Source organism: Lepisosteus oculatus, chromosome 3 (assembly GCF_040954835.1).
Source record: "Lepisosteus oculatus isolate fLepOcu1 chromosome 3, fLepOcu1.hap2, whole genome shotgun sequence".
Classification (NCBI taxonomy): Eukaryota; Metazoa; Chordata; class Actinopteri; order Semionotiformes; family Lepisosteidae; genus Lepisosteus; species Lepisosteus oculatus.
The window spans coordinates 26,644,550-26,658,346 of record NC_090698.1 but is presented as its reverse complement, the minus strand read 5'-3'; the positions used below and the strand labels follow the sequence as shown (position 1 = coordinate 26,658,346).

Below are 13,797 nucleotides of genomic sequence, written 5' to 3'. Positions count from 1 at the left end.
AAGGCTACAAGGAGTTTTTTACTACAGTACATCCTCCTACACAAAACATTATACTGTCTAAAACTACATTTTTTGTTCTCGTGGGAGGTTAAGGGTTCTGAAACACCACTTGCTGATAAAGCAATGTGACTGGGAGGATTTCCTTAGCATGCAACTATAATAAGCAATTGAAAGAGACAGCATTTTAATGTATTACAAAACAACTATAACCACTTTAGCATTACATTTTTGAAAAAAAATCCTATTTTGATTTTTTCCAGAGACACATCTAAATCTTTGGATCCTGGTGAATTCACAGCTATCAAACTGGTTAATCAAAAAGGAGAGGGGATGTTTTGTTCACTAAACAGAACCAAATTCTCATAGGAATGTTGTTGTCATGGCTGCTTGCAGAAGCTGTAAGAATGTAGGGCCGTATTCCCAGAAATGCGTTTCACACTTCCAAGAGGTCCTCTTCACATCTTCTGAGAGTCCTTTATTAATGAGCGTTTTGTTCAGAGGCAATTGATAGTCAGGCCCTGGAGGACAGAAATCTGAGATTATAAACTAAACATTTACCCTATTTATAACTTCAGTGTTCTTATACCTAACTTTTTTAACACATCATAAAAAGTATTTTTTGCACTTGTTTTAGAGAAATGATTTCGGCATTCTGGTTTTGTCACAGTAAAATAGTTTTGAAAGAAACAAAAATCAGCAGTTTTAAAGAAGAAATCCAAAAAGTTAGAAACATACAACAGCAGGAAACAAAACCATCATCAATTGAAAGTTTTTCAATTTACGTCATCAACCAGTGTTGGGCCACTGTTCTGTCCAGCGTGCACCATGCCATAGAGTCGACCAGGATTTTAGCACTGTGGACTCGCAAATACACATTGCCAGGCGTGCTCATCGGTTGGCGCACTATGGAATTTACTCTGTGGAGTTCTTGCAGCTCTTACTGCAAATACTGTCTTTTTATATTGAACATGTTCATACCCTAAACATTGAAATAACATATTGTTTTTTATAGCTGCAGAAATTTACAGTAATTTGGCAACAAACGTGTTTCAGCCAACCATCGCATAGCATAAAGGACACTACTGAGATGGCACTACAACCTGCTTGGCCAGTCATTTACAGGACTCTCAATTAGGGACTATTACAATGAGTTATCAAATGCTACAAGCAATGATTCCTCTTTTGTAGGGAAATTGAACATGTTAAAAACAATACTTCGGTATAAGTAAAATATATACCTTCATTTTGTGCTTCAGAAACCTGTGGTGATAATGCAATGCATAAGAAAATAAATTATATTCTTGTTAGCCTGTCTCTAAAGAGATTAACTGCGTTCTTCTGTAAAATCATGGAAGTAACATCAAACAGAAGTCCTGTGTTCTCAACCAAGTGAAAGTTTCAATGACCTGAAATAACTCCTATTTCAAAGCGTTATGATGGAAACCAAATTACAAAAGCACATACTGTATGCATCTGCAACTACTAGTTTGAGGAAAAGAAGCCTACCGTCGTATACAGTGCTAGAGGGACACTGCGAGTGTAAAAACTAGTCAGGTGGTCCTGCAGCCTAGTGAAGGATTTGAGTCCTTAGTGAGGTTATGTCTCTATAAGTCCAGCTTAACGCTTCTGTTAGAGGTGGTGACCTGTCAATTAGCCTTTAATGAAAGGTCACAGCAGGTAAGATTGCAGCACGAAGCCTTTTAAAACAGCCTCAACCCCATTACACAGCCCAAATCTAGCTTTCACATTTAAAAAAAAATGTTTTACTAGAGCTGGCTTATTTTAGAATTGCTGCCACTCGCAGAAAGAATACTGCAGCTTCAATGAGTAGATATTTTTAATTCAAATAATTCATCCCCTCCTACTTGTTCTATTAGATTTGAGAAAATCTGCCAGTTTAGGAGAAGTGTCTACTCAAACTCATAAAAAAGAATTCCTTAATAGAATGTTTTAAGAGTAATTAAAAACTACTGCCTAATAAGTATATATAGAATTAGCTCTGTAATTTTCCTGCTGCCAGCATGTTTTTTAACTGAACTTGAGTAAACTGAAACACTCTACTTGTTAACTAAAATTATACATGTATTCTTCCATAGAGATGATTTATATTTTAATATGGAGCCACTAGTGGTTGCAATATGAATTTGTTTTCGGAAGCAACTTCTATTTTGTTAATTTAATGTTAATGTAAGTTGAAAACATCCTGTAAGAAGCATAGTGTTGCAAACATTGTGTATTTGTCCTAAATAAACAGGATTTCAAATTTTATGTTTTAAGTAAAAAAAATGTTTTGTCCTTTTTAACAATACTAAGTGTAAAAATGAGTTTTGTGTTTCACCGTGCCAAAAATGTAAATAAGCGAAATCACAAATAAGTTAATTTGTCCTATTCTTAGTTGCTTCACAAAACAATTGACTGATATAACCAGTAGTTAATAGCTTATTTACAAAAACAGAACATAGTGAGTGAAAAACACCTAGTAATATAATAAAACTACATTTTATAAACAAAATATTAATTGTTTAGATTAAATACCTCTAAGCACACAGCTGTTCTACCAAAATACAAAAAGCAGCATTATGAATTTTTCAACCATGCTTCAGCAAAAGGCTACATTGATGAACATTACTAATTGGATTTCTTGCCTTGATTTGTTTCTGAAAAATAAAATTATGTGGCAAGAATAATACAAAACAAAGATATCTCTAAAGGTCAAAACTATTAAGTTCAAAATGTATAGAAGAGACAGCAGACCAGACATCTTTGCTCTTATGATATTATCATTAGTCAATTAACATTAGTTCACAACATACTGTACATAAGGATGCTTTACTGCTCATTTATTAACACTAAGAAAAATAGAACTTATGTATTAAGAGTTGAGCTCTATAAATTCAGGCTGTAATCGTTTTAGGTGTCTGGTCTCACAATATTACTCTAGACATATCATATTACACCAGCTTCATAGTTTGCACGAGGACTTCTGCTACCACAGGGATTTCTGCTGCTTGAAATATTATTTGTACATACTAGACTTTGAAGTACCTATATTTTAACTAAAGTAGTAGAATTTCAAACTCACTGCTGACTGTTAATTGTAATTACCTTCAGAAAAGAATGGCTCAGAATGTAAATGAATATACTGTATACACACATACACAATCCCAATGAGAAGGTAGACTATTTCTCCAAAGAAACTGTGGGTGATTAAGAAAAATAAAATAATATACAAGCTGTTAAGAATTCATAAGACTTTGATGCACCGCAACTAAAATATGAACCCACTATGAAAATGATTATGTCTGAAGAATATACTGGCTTCTTATTCACAAAACTACAAATACAATTTAATGTTCCATTAAGGAAAAAAAAATCCAATCGACTAGCAATACAAAGTAATATTTTTGTCATGGTGGAACTTGCCAATTACAAAATTCATTATTTACTATAGCCTCCAAAATTCTTACTTGAAATATGCTGTCCATAACAGTATGTTTCTTAAAGGGTGATTATAAAACTTACTGTACATTATCTACTAAATATATCTACAGCAGAAACATAAAAGAATCATTAGATAGATTTGTAAATGTCCAATGTTCATTTCTTTCATAGGCTACAAATATGTTGAAAATAAATTTAAGCTCCCAATCCCTAATGATTTGTACTCATCTGGTAGTTTAAAAAATCTCAAGAACTTTCCAGAAGTCACCATAAAAACCACTTGATTTTAAAACAGAAACAGAGAATTGTCTGAAGATGTGAGGTAAAAGATTAGCAACCTCAACAATTCCAATTATGTCTAAAAAAATGTTTTAACTATGGTGTCAGTCTCTAAAATGTTCAAGTCTAATGGAATGGTTACTACCCCACCAAAAAAAGAGGCCATAAGAAAGGATTAGCCAAATGTGCTAGTCAGGAAAGTGGTTTGGAAATAATTCACACCCAAGGACAACAACTGGGAATTCTCAAAAACCTCCAGCATCAACATGACACAATGTCTCCAAGAATACTAGTCGAGGTTGACCTCATGAATCTGGGGTCTATGACAGAGCTCCATGCCAACAAGAAAAGAAAAGACATGAAATTGCCAAACGGCAGCTAATTTGACTCCTGAGTCAAATGGGACCACATGATGCATCTGGATGAAATAAAGATTGAGTTTTTCAGCAGTTTCACCAGGGCACCATGATTACCACAGAAATGTAAACCTCATGTGGAAAAACAATGTCATCCATTCTGTGAAAAAAGAAATAGATCTGTTGTGCATCTTCTGCTACTGGTGTCCTTGTCAGAATTAAGGGAAATGGCTTCCAAGGTTTATCAGGATAAACTAGGGTCTTTTGTGATGAAGCTCAACTTTGGTCACTCATGACAACAATGCAAAGCATGCACCAAATGGTCAAGACAGCAAAACTACAGCTGGAGAACTGTGTAGGTTCTGTATGGAAAAATGCTCAAATTCATGCGATTATGTACCTTTTTTGATTTTTGAAGTCAAAGGTTTCACAAAACATTGTCACAGTATGAATAAATGTGAACATTATGCATGTCGCAAACATGTAACTGTTTGGGACAAGTGTGACCAATATTTGTACAAAGTCACAAATTTACTTTTTGATTCTATTAAATACTGAAATCCATGGTGAATCATAAGATTTAGTTACAGTTCATTGAGAGCTTTAAATTTCAGGTGCTTGTTTGAAACTCTTATTTCTAACATGAAACTTGTTTCAGAATGATCATTTTGCTTCTCTAGAAACTCTTCAAAGACCTAATCATTTATATCCTCAAGTGAACAAATCACTGACAGTTTTTCATGAGATCTTCACTTGAGACAAGAGAAAACTGAAACTCAAATTGCTGCAAATCACAGATGTCCCATCTATCTTGTATGAATACCTCAGCTATTACCAAAAGTGTAACAAGTTCAGAAGAAGTTTGGAAAAATTACCTTGCAGAATTATTTCTGCTTTTCACAAATGCAATGGTTTATTACAATTCTGTTCACAATGTCAGCATTTCCATTATGCAACAATAAAAAACCCTTGTCCAATCTCCAAGCAATCCAAAACTCAAAGTGAGAACATTTCCTGTTTCCAGGAACCACAAATTGTCTTGCTTCAAAGCAAAAAAAAACTAGCTACAAGTGGACAAATGAAACAATTTATTTTGTACTGATTGGACATTGCTTTGACCAAGGGTTTCTGACCAAGTGTTTCATGAAGCTTGTAGGTTAGGTTTATCCATCCCTTTTCTAATCACTTCTTTGAATTCAGGGTTGCAGGGTAGTCACCCTGGACAGGTCGCCATCACAGGGCAGACAGGCACACACACCTTCGCACTGGAGCCAACTTTCGCAGAAGCGAATTAACCCACCAATATCTTTTTGGACTATGGAAGGAAACAGACACAATATACAGCCTCCACACAGATAACATCCAAGGTCCAGGAGTGAGCCTGTTAGCAATACTAACCACTGTGCCGCCCTGTTAAATTTATCATCACATTAAATCCATTAAATGTAAAGAAAACTAAGCTACTTTTGGATAATTTAAAAGTGCTGCATGGCTTAGAAATCTTCAGTGGTGTCTACAAATGCAGATAAAGCAATCCAACTTTTTAGGTAACAGATATTTACAACTAAGGCAACTTTGCAATTGACTGGGGTGGTGCGGTGGCTCTGTTGCTAAGGATCTGCACCTGTGGCTGGAAGGTTCCTGGTTCGAATCCAGTGGCTGGCTGAGGAATCCTACTCCATTGGGCCTCTGAGCAAGGCCCTTAACCCCAACTGCTCCAGGGGTGCTGTATAAATGGCTGACCTTGCGCTCTTATCTTAAGCTTCTCTCCCTGTCTGTGTGTCTCATGGAGAGCAAGCTGGGGTATGTGAAAAAACAAATTCCTAATACAAGAAATTGTACAGTACATGGCCAATAAAGTTATATCATCTTAACTACTTAGTTAATATTGACATTGCAGACCACAAGTGTCCAATGGTGGTCTTGGTTATTTCATTCTAACTCTAAAACAGATGGTTACTGGCTTAACTGGAGAGATTGAACAGTTCCTCCCAGTTAAAGGTGGTGCTGCTTTGAAAAAACTTTGAAAGCCTGCAGGCAGACCACCTCTCCAGGACCAGGATTGCTGCGAGGAAAATAGGAAAATGGAAACAGAAGAATAGTCATGTTAACTGGAATGTCTGCCTCCAAATGTTATCTTAATTTTATCATTTTAATTATTTTAATGATTATTATTATCCAAATGATTTTAATTATTATTATTGCTATTGTTATAGGTCAATTAACACTGTATAATGAAATAAGAAAATACATTAAAAGGAAGAAGTGGTTTTAATGAGGGATTTTAATATTGCTCAAGTAGGCTGGGAAAACCAACAGGAATATCAGCAGAAGAAACCAAAACAGCAGATAAAGTTAATGACCGTTTTGTTTGTCAGAGCATCTATCAGAAGAAACACCTTTAGTGGTGGAGGCTTTTTAAAAAATTAAATAAGAGTAAATATTACAGAGTCGAGAATGAGAGAAACATTGATAAACTGTGACCATAAAATAGTACTTGTATTTGGAAAGCGAAGGCTTACAGGTAGAGTTCAGAATAAATGTATACAATTTCAGCACTGAAGGAATGATACAGAGCTTAAGGGAAGTAGAATGGATACAAAGTCACTACAGAATTAATGGCAACATTTTAAAGATATTCCACCTAAAGCACAGAGCCAAATTAAATACTAGAAAAGCATTGGCCCAAAACTCTAATGAAATTAAGAAAAATATTAAGGATAAAGAGAGGATTTTATAAAATTATAAAAATGACCAGATTCAATTAAAGAAGATGAACAGAAAGAATTGTAGGCACAGGTTTTTAGACAGTCCCAGAAACAGAACAGAACATTTATATGGAGGGTACCATAATAAAACTTTATTTTAATATTGCAACAGAAAAAGAACAATAAATAATAAAGAAAAGTGTCTCTGGGATAATAATAGGAAACGTCTACACCACGAATGGAAATATATTAAAAGAATATTTTACTCTGGAAATATATTAAAGGAATATTTTACTTCTTTTCCCTCGCCAATGCCTCAGCACAAGGAAAGACAAACGTCGTAGATTAAATAATAACACATCTCCCCTTATCGCACACACCAGGCAACTTTTGCTGCAGCAGAAACCACAGCATCACCTGCAAAATATGTATCCAATAGCGCACAAACACATGGCCCCTATGGCTATTTCAACATGAGCCAAAGTGTGATATGTACTGTATGCCACTTATTGTATCTCTTGCAGAATGTGCCCTGCCATTTACAGTCTCTTTAGAAAGTTAATTATCTTAGATTTTTACACAACTTAAGTGATAAACTCAAACAGAAATACATTTCTATCTTTTTTGTTGCTCCTCTACACGACTTACAGCACATGCAATAATAACCTACAATTAGATTAAAAAACAAAAACTATGCTTGACTCTTCTGTAATTCTCTACAACATGCTAGTCAAGGAAAGATCTTTGGAATAGAAAAAAAAACAATTTGGTTTATTTACCAAATTGTGAATCCTGCTCCTTTGGGCCCCTGAGCAAGGCCCTTAACCCCAACTGCTCCAGGGACGCCGTATAAATGGCTGACCCTGGGCTCTGACCCCAAGCTTCTCTCCCTGTCTTTGTGCCTGTGTGTCTCATGGACAGCAAGCCGAGGTATGCGAAAAGACAAATTCCTAATGCAAGAAATTGGATATGGCCAATAAAGTGATCTTACTGCATTATTTTTTATTGGAGCTAGCCTATTGTTTTCACAGGAGAACTCGCAATCCATACCACTGATAACATGTTTTACAGTTAAGTGTAAGGGCCAACATTCTAGACAAAATGGCAGTAGTTAAGAAAGCAAAGTTACATGTTTGCTCATTTCAGCCTTTGCATTTGTTCAACAGAAAGGCCGTGCTCTATGTTGTGAGAGAATTTTCTCAGATTTCAGGATTTTCAACCTTTCGGACCAATGTTTTCTCTTCCGATTAAACTAGACATCTTTGATACCAGAGACATGGATTTCAATTAAACTATTTGAATTACAGTGCTCGGACTTAAGGAACTCAAAGTTCTGGGATCTGCAAAACACGTATGGGGCTACCGATAGCAATTACAGCGTCTCCTAATGGAACTTATGGATCAGCATACCTCTGTGAACAGGTATTTTCACACCTGAAGTCTGGTCTTTGTTCCTCCCATAGATAGATAACAGCTGAACACTCAGCAACTTACATGCTTCTTAAAGTGTAAAGCTAAGAGAAAAGCAAGCACAAGCATCACACTAAATGATATTATGTGCATATTAGTTTTAGGTATTATTACAATTTAATATTTTTTATTAATCAAAATGTAAATAAGGCTATTACCTGTACAACACCCATGTAAAGCAAAAGTCATCCATTTGCCAACAAGTAAAATAATCCTTCAAATCAGAATGTTGTCCTTATATCAGAAAATGTTCAATGGACCAATGATTAAGCAGTTTTACATTTACGTGTCTGCGACTATGACAATGGAGGTGGAAGGTTCTCTAACATCTCAGTGTTGCTGATTTCAGACTGCAGGCTACATGACAGTGTGGCGATGCTCCTCTTTCAAATGATATCTGTCTGAAAGAAAATAATCTGTGTGAAAGAACACACTCCTCACCCAAGACCCTTTCTATTTCTCAGATAGAAACCCCACATTCTGAATACCATAAAAAAATAATAATAATAATTTGCGTCATCGAAAAGAGGATTTTGGAAGCCAGGCAGAGAAATATTTTTTTGCTACTTCCAATAGAAAAATGCAGTTGGAGAGCAAAATTACATCTTCGACTGCCATACAATAAACAAATCATGACACCTTACTTAACTGAAAAAAGGGGAATGATGGCATTCCATTTACATACTGTGTTCTACAGTGAAAGAGTGGAAAGGTGTCATAAACTAAGTATTAAGGGAAGCGAAGACAATCCCAGACACTCCAAAGCTACTCATATATGTCCCAGTATTAAAAACCAAGCTGAAAGTGAAGGCATATTTAAATACTTTGGAATCTAAATTTACACATAAGGCCACAGAAAGGTCTGTTTTTGAATATATTACGGACTTTGTCAAAACAGAATATCAAGGAATTGGTGGCTTAACTGAGCATGGCAGGTTTTCCACAACATATCAACAGTGAAAGTGAGCTTCTATCATCCAGCTGGACCAGCTGCTCATTCTCATATCCTAGAACTGAGAATATCCCAGATATTCTTGTGATACCTGCAGACCACAGTTTGTCTTTTACAGACCCAGAAGTCGTCTCTTCAGGATCAGGCCTGCCATCAATCACTACAAGTGGAGTTCTGCAGAAACTAAACACACTTGAACATCTCTATTGATTGGTCTGTTGTCCAGACCACTTTTTTTTATATCTTTCTGGATCTGTGCACCACTCTCACTGAAGTCCATCAGTGTGGTTTACACAAGACCTTGGCTCATTGCTAAAGAGGACTTAGTTCCATCCCTGACGAATCCACCTGTTGTGATGAAACAAAGGCTTTATTTTCCTAAACACTGGAGAATTGGTCCCTTTCTTGAATAACATCAACTCCTCACCTCACCTAGTTGCCCAATCAACACCCTCACTAATAGTGTAATTTAAAAATTATACCACAAAGTCACTAGAGCGCATCAGTCAGTCTTGAATGATCAATTATTCAAAATGATGCCAAAACATTTAATGACTAACCAAAATCAACATACATTATTTTTCTAAAACTCTATGTGCCTAAAAAGAGTGATATGTTTCTTCTGATGCTCAGCATGAAGGTACTGTGAAACATTTAAAAACCAGCAGTAGTTCTATCTGCTTTAGTTGTCAGTACAGAATATAAGAATTGCAGATCTACTCAGTGACACGATACATTCTGTTTTTCTCATTCAGTATACATATCTGCAATCATTTAAAAATGCAATTTACTTTCTAATATTATTTTAACTGAATACTTTTTCCAGAAGCCATGCTGCTTTTTTATTTGAAAGAGCAGAAACAATGAAAACAAATTACAGCTATAACAATAAAGGCTCACCATATTACTTTTTGCCACGCAAAATAAAAGACTAATGACATCAGGCAAACTGACCATAATTTTTAAATAACATTTTAAAACATTGTTTTCCAATTTTAATACCAATAAAAAATATATATATATTTGCCAAAGTTCACCAAACACATTTTAATTAACAGTAATCTTTAAAAAATGGTTAAGAACAAGGATGTAAAAACTGGACACTGGGCTTGTCAAAATACATTACCCTGAAATTTGACCTTAGTCCTTTTTTGCACTCAGAATGCATATAAAATTAAAATCACATAACACTCCTAGTTTGCCAAGAAGCTTTACCCCATACAAGGTTTAAAAATTGCTACTGTTCACAATAGCGTCATGTTCTTAAGTCAGCTTTAATATGTTGCTTTTGGAAGAATTTAAGTGTTTAGTCTGCATTTTACAAAACCACTCAAAACAAAGATATCCTCTGTTTGTCAATGGACAGTCTGTGGGCTAGGATTGTGATCTGTGAGAGCTGTATTTGTCCAGGTCCTGGATGGTAGTGCTTTGTGCTCTCAGTGTAAGAAGAAGAGACTGGCCTGGACTCACAACACACTTCCAGTGGATGTGTGCATGTTGACTTAATATTTCTCCCTTGCTAATAAGAGACATGTACCATTAAGGAAAGCTATTAACTAATTAGTGATCCCAAACTGAAAGGGTAGGAAATAAAAAAACATTGATATAATAATGAAAATGTCTTCATTATTGATGCACATAATATCCTGACAGAATCTCAAAAATGGCCAAATTTATGTTACCTGACATTTGAAAACATATCTTTTTAATTTAGAACTTTGTTCTATTTATCTTTCTTTTTTATTTGTCTTTTATTGTTCTTATTTTATTACAACTTTCCTCATTTTTATTTCTTTTTCAAGCATAAATTGACATTTATGTTGCTTTACCGTATTACAGCGTTTTCCTTTACAACTGAAACTCTCTCTCTTAATTTTAGATTTTATTTTTACGCTTGGCTTGTAAAACACTTTGAGATGCTATTTGTAAGGTGCTCTATAAATAAAGTTTAATATTATTAAGACAATTAAGAAAAAATAAGCTGCATCAGGAGAGGCAAGACGGAGTTGTGGTTAACAATACTGCCTCATAGTGTTGAGGCCTCGGGTTCAACTCCTGGGGATGTTGTCTGCTTGGTCTGTCTGCTTAGAGTTTATCTGTTCTCCAAGAACTCGCATGGGTTTCCAATTCCTTCAATTTCCTCCCACTGTCCAAAGACATACTGGTAGGTTAGCTAGCTTCTAGGAGAACTGGCCCTGGTGTGAGTGTGTGCATGTCTGCGTGTGTGTTGTAATAGACTGGCATCCTGTCCAGAGTGTATCCTGCCTTGGGCCCAATGCTTACCAGATGGGGTCAAGCTCCCCCACCACCCAGTATTGGATAAAGCAATTAGAAAATACATGGATGGAAGGAATCCATATCATATAAACGCATAGACCAAGCTCGTAAGTAACAGATGTATGTGGAGGTCATACTACAACTGTGGCAAAAAGCAATTTGACCAATGCATTAAAAATTAATGAACATCAACAGTTACTGTTGCAAGGCTACAAGACACTTTATTTTATTTTTATTTTGGTACAGGTTTACTCCTTATTTGCAAAGGGAGTGAAAACCCTTTCCACTAGTGATTAGTAAAATGTTTGCATTGGTGTGAACCAATGGTTGATTAACTTCAGACATCCATACAGGTCAAAGTATTTGGATACCTCTGGTCCGTGCAACAGCTTTCCATCATAGGTATGAGAATGACTTCTGCTCACTCCGTTCCACTTTTCTCTTTTCATTCTTTCAGTGTCATGACCGCTAATTCCATGCAAAATTATTACTGTTAGTACAGGATGTCCAACTGGTTCAGCAGACTATCCACATCTGCAATATTTAACTTGCAGATTACTTCAGAGTAAGAGGTTCTACTGATGCAAGTACAGTATGAATCCACAGGTGCAAAATTTAATTTAAGATTTTTCTAAATTTGATCAGTTCTATTTCAGTGGAGTCACACCTCCTCCTAAATCTGGTTGACAAAATGACTGGGGGTGCTTTGGAAATTCATTTCACCCGTAGCACAACTTTCAGTACTAAAACGTTACAAAACGGTGCAAGATGTGACGTTTGTGCTGTGATATAGGGACCTGCCCCTAGAAACCTTGTTTCCGCAGGCTGAGCTGACCTGCGCTCCATTCTCACCACTGAGGCAATACGGAGCACGGGAACTTCCTGCCAAAGCATGCTTACAAAAATAACCTAAAGGCCCCTACAAAAATGCCCCAATTCTCTATAGAAACCTAGAGGTCATCTATAGGTTATTTTCCCACTCCTGTCACATGACAGTTGCCCCAGCTCTTTGACAGCGCGGTCTTTCCTGTCGGACCGTTCCCACACAAGGCCCGCAGACTGCGCGAGTTGGTGTGGAATGCATCTGCTGTACTGGAGGGCATGTGAGCACAGGTATCCAACGCCCCTGAAGCACTCGGCCAGTTCACAGAGAAGCGCACCATTAACCGACTCCTGCACACATGAATATCGTGATACTGACCTAGCGAGTACAGATGCGACACGCAAAACATTAGGAACACGGCTTTAAAAAAATACAACTGTGAAAGGGAGTGCAGGAGAAACCATGCCCCTTCAAATACTGTGCAGCCAAAAGTCCCTTAAACTTGCCTCACACCTCACCGGCACAGCACTCTCATCGGTGTTCATGCTAACCTGAGTATGAGGAACCTCTCCTGTACAGGTGATTTTTCTTTCCTTGAATTATTTCATAACCACAATTTCCGCTTGGTTTAGGGTGCAGAGAAAGCATGCAGCATGAAACGGGGTTCAAAGGCTGGGTTTTCATGGCATTGCCTCAAGCAGACAGCACACGGAACACATTAGTTTTGAGATGTCTCTCAAACCTAATGTCATATAAAAAACTAAAGGTCCTGGTTACATTGATGTGGGCTGCCCTGAACAAATACAAGCTCATGCTGTGTTTTTATCAACTTTTGGGAAAAGGGCTGAAATAATGTCAATGACGTATAGTTGTTTTTTTTTAATGTCTTTCTGTGCCTCCAGGTGTCAAAGTTTGGAAATGGAAAAACACTGACTAACAAACTCGGCGTAGCTTTTAACAATTTGTATTTGTATGACTAAGACGCAAACGCAATTAGAACAATAAAATTATTTCCTGAGCATTAAAGGTATTTTTAGGTCAGCAATTTACATAAGGCTGATCTCTGAGGCCACGCATTAGCTGAGTGTAACCAAGGAAGAACAAAACGCTGAAATGGACAAAGTGAGGAATCGTTGCTTGCAGTCCCGCTGACTCAACCAAGCTAATCGGAGGAAAAAAAACACATTACTTTAAGTGAAACCATGCGCTTGAAGACAACACAGCTAGGAGTCTGTAACCCAGATACTGAATGTTACTCTGTGCCAAGGATTTGTCCAGGCACGACCATTTTTTTTACAATGTTTTTATTAATGTACAAAAATGTACCACTGTGTATACAGTATATATGCCTATATATAACACAACGTAAAACAGAGGCAAATACAGCGAGTATAACACCAAATGTTAAGCCAATCCTTTAAACCACAATGAAGAGAGGTTAAGGATCATTTCTGCTAAGTTGTGTGGGGATTTAAAATAAATTACAGACAA

General features: G+C 36.5%; 1 protein-coding gene across 3 annotated transcripts in view; it reads right to left on the bottom strand.

Annotated features, from left to right (window-relative positions):
* Positions 1-13,797, bottom strand: part of psd3l (pleckstrin and Sec7 domain containing 3, like) — a 233,687-nt gene that overhangs the window by 194,688 nt on the left and 25,202 nt on the right. The gene's annotated exons all lie outside the window — the stretch shown is intronic.